Below are 11,946 nucleotides of genomic sequence, written 5' to 3' on the forward strand. Positions count from 1 at the left end.
CTATTTTGATCATTCTGTTATTTTTAATTTTGTTCCTCTGTTCTGTAGGTACATTTAATCAATAATTACAGCTTTTATAAAGGAAGTACCTACTTATTATTATTATAATCTCATTAACTGGAAGGGAATTAGTGGTTTATTTAAGCCATATGTGTCCCTCAAGATCTGTTCACTGCTTTGACACTGAATAGCATTACCATATTGAACAACATAGAATTCTTCATCTCGGAGGGGACTGACATGACATCCATGCTGCGTTATTCACATTAAAACAATGCAGACGTCAAATATCAAGATGTGAGGAAAAATACAACATGTATTTGAACATCAGACAAGTCAGGTTAACGCCGTGATGATGAACGCTGGCCCCTAAGTGCTGCAAACAGTTCTTGTTACAGGATTCCTACAGTGAATATTAATGAGCTATAGATACATATATATTTCAACCAACTGGTAAATGTTTTAAAAGCTTATTCAGGACTTTCATGTTTAAAATAAGCAGTTATGCACATAGATCACCCATACACACTTAAGTGGATTTTCAGACTCACAAAAATATATGCATATGTTCTTAAAGCATATAAATCAAATAGCATGGGAATGATTATATAGTAATATCGCGGGAGATTTATGAGGTAGCTACACACAAAAGAACATAAGAATTGCCATACTGAGTCAGTACAAGGAACCATCAAGTCCAGTATTCTGTTTTTAACAGTAGCCAATCCAGGTTATAAGTACCTGGCAGGATCCCAAAGAGTAGATAGATCCCATGCTGCCAATGCACAGAGATAAATAGTGACTTTTCTCAAGTCTTTCTGATTAATTATAGTTTATAGACTTCTCCTTCATGATACTGTCCAAACCTTTTTTAAACTCAGCCTTTAGCTCACACCATACCTTGGCCGTTATGGGTAGTAAATGCAGGATAATTTCATGGAATGTTAATGGGTTGGGTACCCCTATTAAAAGAAAGAAAGTTTTCCAACATTTAAAGCGTTTAAAGGTTGGTATCGCCTGCTTACAAGAAACACACTTAACTGCCCTTGAAAGTAAGAAACTTTGCAGGGACTGGGTTGCTGCTTGCTATTTCTCGGAAGCTAAGGGGAAGAAGGGAGGCGTCGCAGTACTTATCAATAAGAATATCCCCTTTACACTTATCCAGGAAATCAAGGACCCGGAGGGGAGGGTTTTAATAGTTATAGGAACTCTAGCAGGGAAAACGGTAACTATTGGCACTATATATGCTCCCAACACTCCGGACCCAGCTTTTGTTACTAAGGTAACTAATATCTTACTAACTAGCTCTCAGGGCGAACTCCTTTTGGTGGGAGACTTTAATAGTGTTTTCCAGGCTGGAGTGGATAAATCTTACATTCCAAAAAGCTTCAAGGACTCCGCGGACTCTGGGGTTCGCCAATTCTGTAAACGACTGGGGCTGTTAGATGTTTGGCGCCTCTTAAATCCAGATAATAAAGTTTATACACATATCTCTAGGGCGCACTATACCTTGTCAAGAATAGATTACATTTTACTGTCCAAACCCTTGCTGGACAAGGTGGACACAGCAGATATTGAATCTATTGTGATAGCTGATCATGCCCCAGTGTGGGTGGACCTCTGGCTAGCTGCTCCCAGGACAGGACAGAAGACGTGGCGCTTCCCTGGATCTTTACATGCAGACAAGGATTTTCAGTTGTATCTCCGGAAAAAGTGGGATGAGTATGCTCAGAATAATGAGCAGCATGTAGTAGACCCCACTCTATACTGGGAAACGAGCAAGGTAGTGTTAAGAGGGGAGGTTATAGCCTATTCTATTGCACAGAGGAAAAAATTAAACGCACTCATTTTGCAGCTTGATTCCCAGCTCCACATAGCCCAGAGAGTGTTAGCTAACTCTCCGTCCCAGGTGCATAAAGATGCCTATAACGCTTGTCTCACTGCCTTAAATTCCCACCTTCATCTTCGGGCGCAAAAGTCACTTAAAGCCTCTGATAATTTTTTCTTTCAGTATGGGAATAAATCTAGTAAATTACTAGCACGGATGGTAGCCATAAAACGCCGTAAAACCTTTATTGGGGGCCTAAAAACTCACCTTGGCCATCATGTTACCTCTACTAAAGAGATCTGTACAGTTTTGCGTGATTTTTATGAAAGACTTTACAGTGAGGACAGAGCAGGGGGTTCGGCAGAAGAAGAGGCATTCTTTCAAGATATAAGATTGCCTCAAGTCCCAGAGGACAAGAGAGATTTTCTTTGCAGACCCATTACTGAAGGGGAGATACGGGGTGTTATTAAAACTGGTAAAAACCATAAGTCCCCAGGCCCGGATGGGTTTACCTTAGAATATTATAAAATTCTGAGTGCTTCGTTGGCGGGGCCTTTAGCAGCCTTTTTCAACCATGCTTGTGATATTAACCAATTTCCCCCTTCGTTTAACAAAGCATTTATTACTGTTTTGCCCAAACCAGGGAAGGATTCCACTTTAGCCTCCTCCTACCGCCCCATATCTTTGTTAAATTGCGACTTAAAATTATATGCAAGGATTTTGGCACAAAGAATGAATTCTGTCTTGCCCTCTATTATTTCACAGTATCAGGCAGGGTTTGTGGGGGGCCGAAATGCAGGGGCCCATGTTATTCGCCTACTCTCTGCCATAGAAACATCGCATTCCCTTGGTCTTGAATCCATGGCGGTAGGGTTTGACTCAGAAAAAGCCTTTGATAGAGTTTCCTGGGACTATATGTTTTCTGTCCTGCGGCGTTTTGGGTTTCCCAATAAGATTATACAGGCCATTTCTATTCTATATTATCAACCAATGTCTCATATTGTAGCTAATGACACTATATCGGAAGCCTTTGGTATTGCACGTGGGGTACGGCAGGGATGCCCGCTATCCCCGATCCTATATATTCTTACCCTTGACCCCCTGTTAAGGAAATTGGCTGAATCCTCTATTATTCAGGGTCTCCATTACAAGAATGGGAATTTCAAAGTAGCGGCCTTTGCTGACGATATGTTGGTTTTTCTTTGTAACCCTGCTGCCTCCTTACCACATGTCCTACATTTACAGGCTGTGTTTGGGACATTTTCCGGGTTAAAAATCAACGTGGAAAAATCAGAGGCTTTGGATATACTGGGTACTTTGCACTCGGCATGGCCGGGTACCTTCCCCTTGAGGTGGGTGGGTACTTCTTTAAAGTATCTGGGTATCCACATCCCTGCCTTACCTAGTAAGCTTTATGGGTTAAATGTCACCCCTCTGAAGCAGAAATTGCTTACCCATCTCGCGGCGTGGAGGGACCTACCCTTGTCACTATCTGGAAAAATTTTGCTATTAAAGATGATGGAAATCTCAAAATGGCTGTATCTTTTTCATATGTTGCCGCTATGGCTTAGGAAACAGGATGTACGAGATGTTAACAAAGGACTACAGCAATACCTATGGAATGGTAAAAAGGCCCGCATTCCCTTAAAGACTCTAATGCAACCCAAAGGACAGGGAGGTCTCAATTGCCCGGATTTGGAGAGATATAATCAAGCATGTTTATTACGTCATGTAAGGGACTGGGTCTGTGGCACGGCTTTTTATTCTCCAATGGACCACTACACAGCTTGGCTCTCTCCACATGCTCCTGGGGCTACTCTACACCTATCGGACTCCTCACTCCCAAAATTAATAACTACCAGTGTGGTGGTACGACCCCTGCGTCAAGTATGGAAGCGGCTGTGTCGGCAATTTAAACTTACTCCGGGAGTGACCACTTGCTTACCCATTCGTGGCTGTCAAATATTCCAGCCCGGAATGTCGCAAATGATCTTCAAGTTGTGGTCAATTAAAGGTTTACAGTGTATGTACCAACTCTTGGAGTCGGAAGCAGATCGCTATCGGCTGTGCAGTTTTCAAGACCTCATGGACCGTTTTTCTGTTCCTCATTCAGATCTGTATGGATACTTACAACTTCGGCATTTTATGTTGGAGGAGCAAAAGACCAATCCGACCTTTTTTCAGGGCCACAAGGTCCGTGATTTTTTGATTGGTGATGACGGGAAACGAATGTCTGCCTCACAATATTACTCGGCACTGGCGATACTGACTTTAGCACCAACCTTGGAGAGCGTTACTGCAAAATGGAATGGGGTTTTGCCACAGGCCGTCTCATCGCGGGACCTTCAGGCATGCTTTACACATATCTCTCGGACTGTGATGAATGTCACGCTACGGGACCAGACGTACAAGTTTCTACACCAAGCTTTCTACTCTCAATGTCATGCTTATTATATGGGACTTACGTCAGATATACACTGTACTCGATGTGCCGCCTCACACCCTGATTTCTATCATTGTTTTTGGTCATGCCCAACTTTACAGGTTTTCTGGGGGTATTTGCAGTCTTTAGTTCATTCGATGTGGCAACTTGATCTTCCTCTAGACCCTCGACTTTGGCTCCTTGGCATGATGGAGCTGGCGGACTCCGAACTTACGGGCCTCCAACAGGGCTTATTCCAAAAGATTATTCTTATTGCGCGGGCTGCGGTTTTGGCGCAATGGACTCAGCGCACGCCTGTTTACATTCCAATCTGGAAAACTAAATTTCACAACCTCATGCATATAGAACTCTTAACTGCCAAACACAGTTCTAGTGAGAAATACCAAAAAATCCAATTATTATGGAAGGACTATGTGAAACTTCTGCCAGTGGAGGAATCTGAAGTAATATCATGATGTGTATTATTACCTTTGTGTTCTGTCCCCTGTTTTTGACTTCTGCACGTCACACTAACTATATTAGTTAAGTATATGGCTTTTCGTAACCTCTGCTGATAATGTTCTGTTTCTTAGATTATACACCAGTGCTCTGCCCGGGGGAAAAAGGGGAGGGGGGAGGCGGGGAGGGTATCTCTGTAGTTTATTATTGTTAAAAAACAACCGGTTTACAGTTTGGTTTCTTTGTGCGATTACCTACCTGGGGTCTTGTGTTTCATAGCTGACTTCCAGATCAGAATTTTTGTTTTGTGTTTCCTTGTACTATGGCTCTTCTTGATGTTGTTGTCGCACTCTTAGCACTTTGTGTGTTTCAGGTGCTCTTTTACCTACTGTACTCCAATAAAAATATTTACACAAAAAAAAACTCAGCCTTTACCACATCATTTAGCAATGAATTCCAGAACGTAACTGTGCATTCAGTGAAAATGAATTTTTTCCAATTTGTTTTTAAATGTGCTACATATTAACTTCATGGAATGTCCCATAGTTTTTGTATTATTAGAAAGAGTAAATCACCAATTAACATTTACCCATTCAAGTCCTTTCATTATTTTGTAGACCTCCATCATATCCCCCCTCCAAGCTGAAGAGTCCTAACCTTTTTAGCCTTTTTTCATAGGGGAGCTGTTCCACCCCCTTTATCATTTTGGCTGCCCATCGCTGTACTTTTCCAATTCAGCTATATCTTTTTTGAGATGCAGCAACCAGAATTGCAAACAGTTCTTTAGGTGTGGTCTCGGCATGGAGCGATTCAGAGGCATTATGACATAATCCATTTTATTCTCCATTCCTTTCCTAATAATTCCTAACATTCTGTTTGCTTTTTTGACCGCTACCACACAGTGAGCCAAGGATGTCACAGTACTGTCCACTATGACACCCAGATCCTCTTCCTGGGTTGTAACTCCTAATATAGATCCACGAATATAGGGATTCGTGGAGAATTGCTCTAGAATTTTAGAACTTGCACAGACCGATCTGTGCATGTTTTAAAATACACAATTCTCTGCCCCCTAAAATACATGCAAAAGTTTGCATGTACTCGAGAACTTTACTATATGTAACCTCTTCCACATGTACGCACACACACTTCAGGTAACACTATTGATCTTATCTCTAATGCCCACAATCGGTTAACGTTATATTGTGACTTATGGTATTGAAAATAGAGCTTACATTAAGATGGACCAATAACAAGGAAGCCCCTGCATCAAGTTCCTTACACAGGGTGTCGAGTAACGAGCACAGGCAAGATTCAGTCCCAGAAGCTTTCCAAATGGCATATTCATGCGAGTCCAAAAATCCCTTCCCTTCTATTTACTCGCATAGTTGGATCAATTCCCATTTTTCAATTATTTTAGCTTCAGTAGGTACTATATATTTGAGATTGTCTGATATTTAGAAATGTCTAGGGAAGATAAAGATAAATTCACACATATGTTTCAGTACACACAAATAAATGCAATTCAAGAAAATGCACACATTATCTACCCATTTTATAAACATTTTAGGCATATAAAAATAAATAACATTTATGTATAATAACCTGGATTGATACCCAGAGTCAAATATTTTATAAAGTATGTATGTGATCATTATTGAAAATACTTGTGCACGTACTTGGAATCACCAGTTTGCCGATACCTCCACCAATTGGCAATTCACCCAGTCATTCTTCAGTATGCCTAGACCCTCTAGCACCCTGAGCCTCCACCATTTCACTCAGGCCTCTACCCAAAACCTGTGACAGACAAGTCTGATTTACCTTGTGTGAGTTAATTAACAGGTGCAAAAGTGTACAAATTAGTTTGGAAATGTATACACGTATCTCTCTTATAAAACAGCAATTTTATAAGAACCAGGTGTACTTCTTAACCCAGTCCTGGAATAAGCCTAGACCACCCTAAAATGCACATGATTTTATGAGTGCAAAATCTGGAAACCACTTTGAAATATTGCTATGCGGTATATAAATATTTAATAAATAAATATGCATAAAACAAAAAATAAGCGCATACTCTCGATGTTTATAAAATGGTGCATAGGTGTGTACACGCTACTTACGCATGTATGTGCATGCAGTGCAACAGCAGAGAAATAGAATTCCCTGGGATGCCTTGAGTATGAGTAGTAGATTCATTATAATAAATAATCACAATATTAATAATCATAATAATAATAATAATAATAAATGCATTTCCTTCTGTAGCTTGCAAAATAAAAAGACATCAGAAATGCTGCACATTCACAGTTCCAAAGCTGACATATCTGAATTACTAAACCCAAAAATGAAATGAATTTTCTTTCTGCTTTTGTTGCCTGGATATTTTGAACCCTAATATAACATGCCCCTCACAACAAGGATGAGGGTTCAGCTGCTGCCCCAACACACACTGCACACAGATAAAGGTGAACCAGTAGATGTAGTGTATTTGGATTTTCGGAAGGTGTTTGACAAAGTCCCTCAAGAGAGGCTTCTAAGAAAACTAAAAAGTCATGGGATAGGAGGTGATGTCCTTTTGTGGATTACAAACTGGTTAAAAGACAGGAAACAGAGAGTAGGATTAAATGGTCAGTTTTCTCAGTGGAAAAGGGTAAACAGTGGAGTGCCTCAGGGATCTGTATTTGGACTGGTGCTTTTCAATATATATATATATATATATATATATATATATATATATATATATATATATATATATATATATATAAATGATCTGGAAAGGAATACGACGAGTGAGGTTATCAAATTTGCAGATGATACAAAATTATTCAGAGTAGTTAAATCACAAGTTGATTGTGATACATTACAGGAGGACCTTGCAAGACTGGAAGACTGGGCAACCAAATGGCAGATGAAATTTAATGTGGACAAGTGCAAAATGTTGCATATAGGGAAAAATAACCCTTGCTGTAGTTACACGATGTTAGGATCCATATTAGGAGCTGCTACACATGAAAAAGATTTAGGGATCATAGCGGATAATACTTTAAAATTCTCAGCTCAGTGTGCTGCAGCAGTCAAAAAAAGCAAACAGAATGTTAGGAATTATTAGGACGGGAATGGTTAATAAAATGGAAAATGTCATAATGCCTTTATATCGCTCCATGGTGAGACCTCACCTTGAATTCTGTGTACAATTCTGGTCGCCGCATCTTAAAAAATATATAGTTGCAATGGAGAAGGTACAGAGAATGGCAACCAAAATGATAAAGGGGAAAATGGCGCCGGCAGGAGATCGACTGCAGGAGGTCGTTCAGCGAGGGTTCCGGCGCCTCGCTGAACAACCTCCTGCAGTCGATCTCCTGCCGGCGCCATTTTCCGTACGGAAAACGATTCGCGGCGGGAAATCGCTCCCTGACCCCCGCTGGACCTCCAGGAACTTTTGGCCAGCTTGGGGGGGGCCTCCTGACCCCCACAAGACTTGCCAAAAGTCCAGCGGGGGTCCGGAAGGACCTCCTGCCGTGGAATCGTGTTGGTCTATGGCCGCCACCATTTTTCGGCGCCATTTTGGAAAATGGCGCCGGCTGAAGACAACAAGATTCAATAGCAGGAGCCCATTCCGGACCGCTGCCGTTCCGGACCGCCGCTGGACACCCAGGTTATTTAAGTCATTGGGGGGGGGGGTTCGGGAGGGTGGGGGATTTAATTTAAAGGGTCGGGGGTGGGTTTTAGGGGGTTTTAGTGTGCCGGCTCACGATTCTAACGATTTATAACGATAAATCGTTAGAATCTCTATTGTATTGTGTTCCATAACGGTTTAAGACAATATTAAAATTATCGGACGATAATTTTAATCGTCGAAAAACGATTCACATCCCTAAAATTAACTGCTATTAATCAAGTTTATTTAGGGAATAGCCCCTGCTATTAATTGCATCAGTAGCAAAGGATCTTCTTGGTGTTTGGGTTCTTGCCAGGTTCTTGTGGCCTGGTTTGGCCTCTGTTGGAAACAGGATGCTGGGCTTGATGGACCCTTGGTCTGACCCAGCATGGCAATTTCTTATGTTCTTATGTTCTTAATGACGAGGGATGTTCAGTGGCCCTAAGATAAATAACACTTTCCACTCCTTCCCCCCATTAATTTGTCCTCTTCCTTACTGTCCCCTGGGTCCTTTCTGTTTCTCTCCTCCCTCCTTCCAGCAGACAGCCTGAATCCCCTCTTTCTTTCCTCAGGGGCCTAGTATTCTCTCCTCTTCCCCACTTCCCTGGCAAGTCGGTAGCAGACTCGCTTCCCAAGGTCACTTCTCCACCTGAAGGGAGGACATAGGGAAGGGAAGCAGAAGCTACATCAGATGCATGATATTTTGGGGGAGCCATAAGGCAATTCAAGCAGATGGAGGACAAGGTGCTGGTGTTCAGTACCCGAGTGTCCTGCCTGAAGGAAAGCCCTGCATTTATGTGTTCTGCAAAGAGAAGTCGGGGGGGGGGGGGGGGGGGGGATCATTTTCGTGTGTAGTTTTGAATTTTATATTATGTGCGTAAATGTTTGCATTTATGCCTGCCCTCTATGGGGTGTAAATATGCAAATCTGTGTCAGATTAAGTTGCGTGTAATCCTGCTGATATTCAAATTGGACTCATGCGCAGAAGTCTACTTTGAAAATTAGGTCTGAAGTCCGTTTGTACTCTGAAAACAATGAATTCAGCTCTACATGACCCGTTAGTTAGAAAATTACTCTCCCCAGGTATCCATTTGGTGGCTCCTTTAATGAGTTGGTAACTGTGATGCACAGATATCTTTTCACTTACATGAAGATGTAAATACAGCAGAAATTCATTTGTAAATATTTGCTGTTTGAAAGGGTGAATGCCTTATTTCTGTATTTTTACCTACCCTGTGACAGGAAACTCTTACATGTTGGATTGCAGTTTAGGCACATTTATCAACGTTTTACTGCAGTTGAAGAGGGGCTCTGTGAGAAATCACCTCAGGGCACCACAAAGCAGATGTGGCCTTCACCTTATTCTTCTTTCAGTAGTATTAAAGAAAATTTTCTGTAGAGCAGAGGCTATTAAAGATATAATAACCTTTGCATCTTCATTACCCATTACGCGCTCTTGCAATCTCATTTTTTTTGTGTGTTCTCTCTCGGTTGTGCTTTCTCCCAACTTCATTCTTTTCTCCATCCTTATGTCCTTGACGCTTCCCCCAACCATCCCCTCCACCCACCCACCCACATGGAACTACCTCCCTCTTCCTGTTTGCACTGCTTCTACTTTACCTAAATTCAAGTCCTTTCTTCCTTAATCTTAATCCATCTTGTATTTTCCGATTAGTAATTTTCACTAAAGCCGTACCCAGGGGCATCGTTAGCTATGGGCCCCATAGTGCCCTCAAGAGCACCCAGAGTCTCAGCAACAAAACTTTTCTGATATAAATTTGACATGGGGGGGGTTAGGGAGGGTAGAGCAAATTGCCTCCCGGAATAATTGATCAGGGCCAGCCACTGGTCTGAGGGAATCCTCGGCTGCAACAAATCTGCCTTTGCCCAACTGATCCTGTACCTGGGAATTTGGCTATCGATGGATCGGGAACTCTTCAGACCTCACCAAAGCACAAAAAAATGAAAAAGAGAGCTGAGCTTGTGAGTCTGTCCTTTGATGGCCCCCACCCCATTGCAGGAGGAGGGAGCGGGGCCACCGTCAGGCAGACTCATAGGCCCTGCTCTGATATTAATTTTGTTTTGTTGAGGCCTGATGATCTCCTCATCCATTGAGGCCCAGCTTTCCAGGTTCTGGATCAGCTGGGAAGATCAGATGGAAACAGATGCTGCTTGTGGGAACGAGGGGCAATGGAGTGAGAAAGAAGAGAATATTGAGGAGCAGAGAGAGAGAGAGAAAGAGGGGAAATGTTGTTAGGCAGAGGGTGGGACAGGAGAGAGGCTGCTGTCTTTTAGGGTGTGGGAGAGAAAGAGAGGACCCATGGTGGGGGAGGAGGGAGAGAACACTGCTTTTGGAGGTGACAAAACATCCAAGGGCCGGCTAGGGCAGAGATGGGCCGAGGTCTGGCACTCTCAAATTCTGTATGCCTCAGTGGCACACTGCTGCCACAGCCCGCACCTCTGCAAAGCCTCATCTCTGCAATCCAGCACCGACCGCTGCTGCGGACCAGCCTTTCCCTCAGCATCACCCTGTTGTGCCTGGAGCCCATAAATCCCACCATCACTCCACCATGCCACTTGCTTGAAACAGAGCCTCAGACTCCCTCCTTCCTCTCTCAGCCCCATAAAAACACAAAAACAAGGTGACTAAGAGGCAGCATCACTGGCCACCACTATAAGTTTATAAATAAAACATTTATTTTAATTAGATTAAGGGGCCTCTGCAGTCAATCAACCTAATAATTGAAGGTTGACCGACGTGCCGCAAATGCACAGTAGAGACCAGCTCTACCGCGCATGTGCGGGCGAGCACGTCGGTCTCAGCCAGCGTCAGAAAAAAAAAATGGCGGCGTCGAGTGGCGGCGTCGGCGGGTGGCAGCGTCGGCGGCAGCGGGTGGCGGTAGCGAGCGGCGGCAGCGGCGGCCAGTAGCGAAGGAGGGAGGAGAGAGAGAGAGGGAGGGAGTGACTGAGTGAGAGGGAGGGACTGAGTGGGAAGGAGGGAGGGAGGGATTGAGTGAGGGGGAGGACTGAGTGGGAGGGAGGGACTGAGTGAAAGGGAGGGAGGAGTGGGTGAGTGTGTGGGAGGGAGGGAGGGGGTGGGGAAGAGTGAGGGGAGAGGGAGAATGAGGGAGAGGTGAGAGACAGGGATGTGAGTAAGTGGAAGGGTAAGACGTTGTGGAGCAGAGAAAAAGGGAGTGGAGGAGGATTGAGGGGGAGGGGATGGGATTGAGAGAGGGTGGGGAGTGACTGAGGGAAGGGGAGAGAGGTGGGAGTGACTGAGGGAAGGGGAGGGAGGTGAGAGTGAGGGGAAGGAGGCAGTGGGAGACAGAGGGTGAGTAAGACTGAGTGGAGGAAAGGGGAGGAGTGAACAAGGGGAAGGGGGAGAGAGGGAGAAAAAGTGTAGAAGGGTGCTGTGTTAGAAAATGGACTGAAAAAAAAATGTAATGTAGCCCGTTTTAACAGGCTTAACCGCTTGTTTTTATATAAACAAAGCTTATTTTAATACATAAGAAATTGCAATACTGGGTCAGACCAAGGGTCCATCAAGCCCAGTATCCTGTTTCCAACAGCGGCCAA

This window comes from Rhinatrema bivittatum, chromosome 3, assembly GCF_901001135.1.
Source record: "Rhinatrema bivittatum chromosome 3, aRhiBiv1.1, whole genome shotgun sequence".
Taxonomy (NCBI): domain Eukaryota; kingdom Metazoa; phylum Chordata; class Amphibia; order Gymnophiona; family Rhinatrematidae; genus Rhinatrema; species Rhinatrema bivittatum.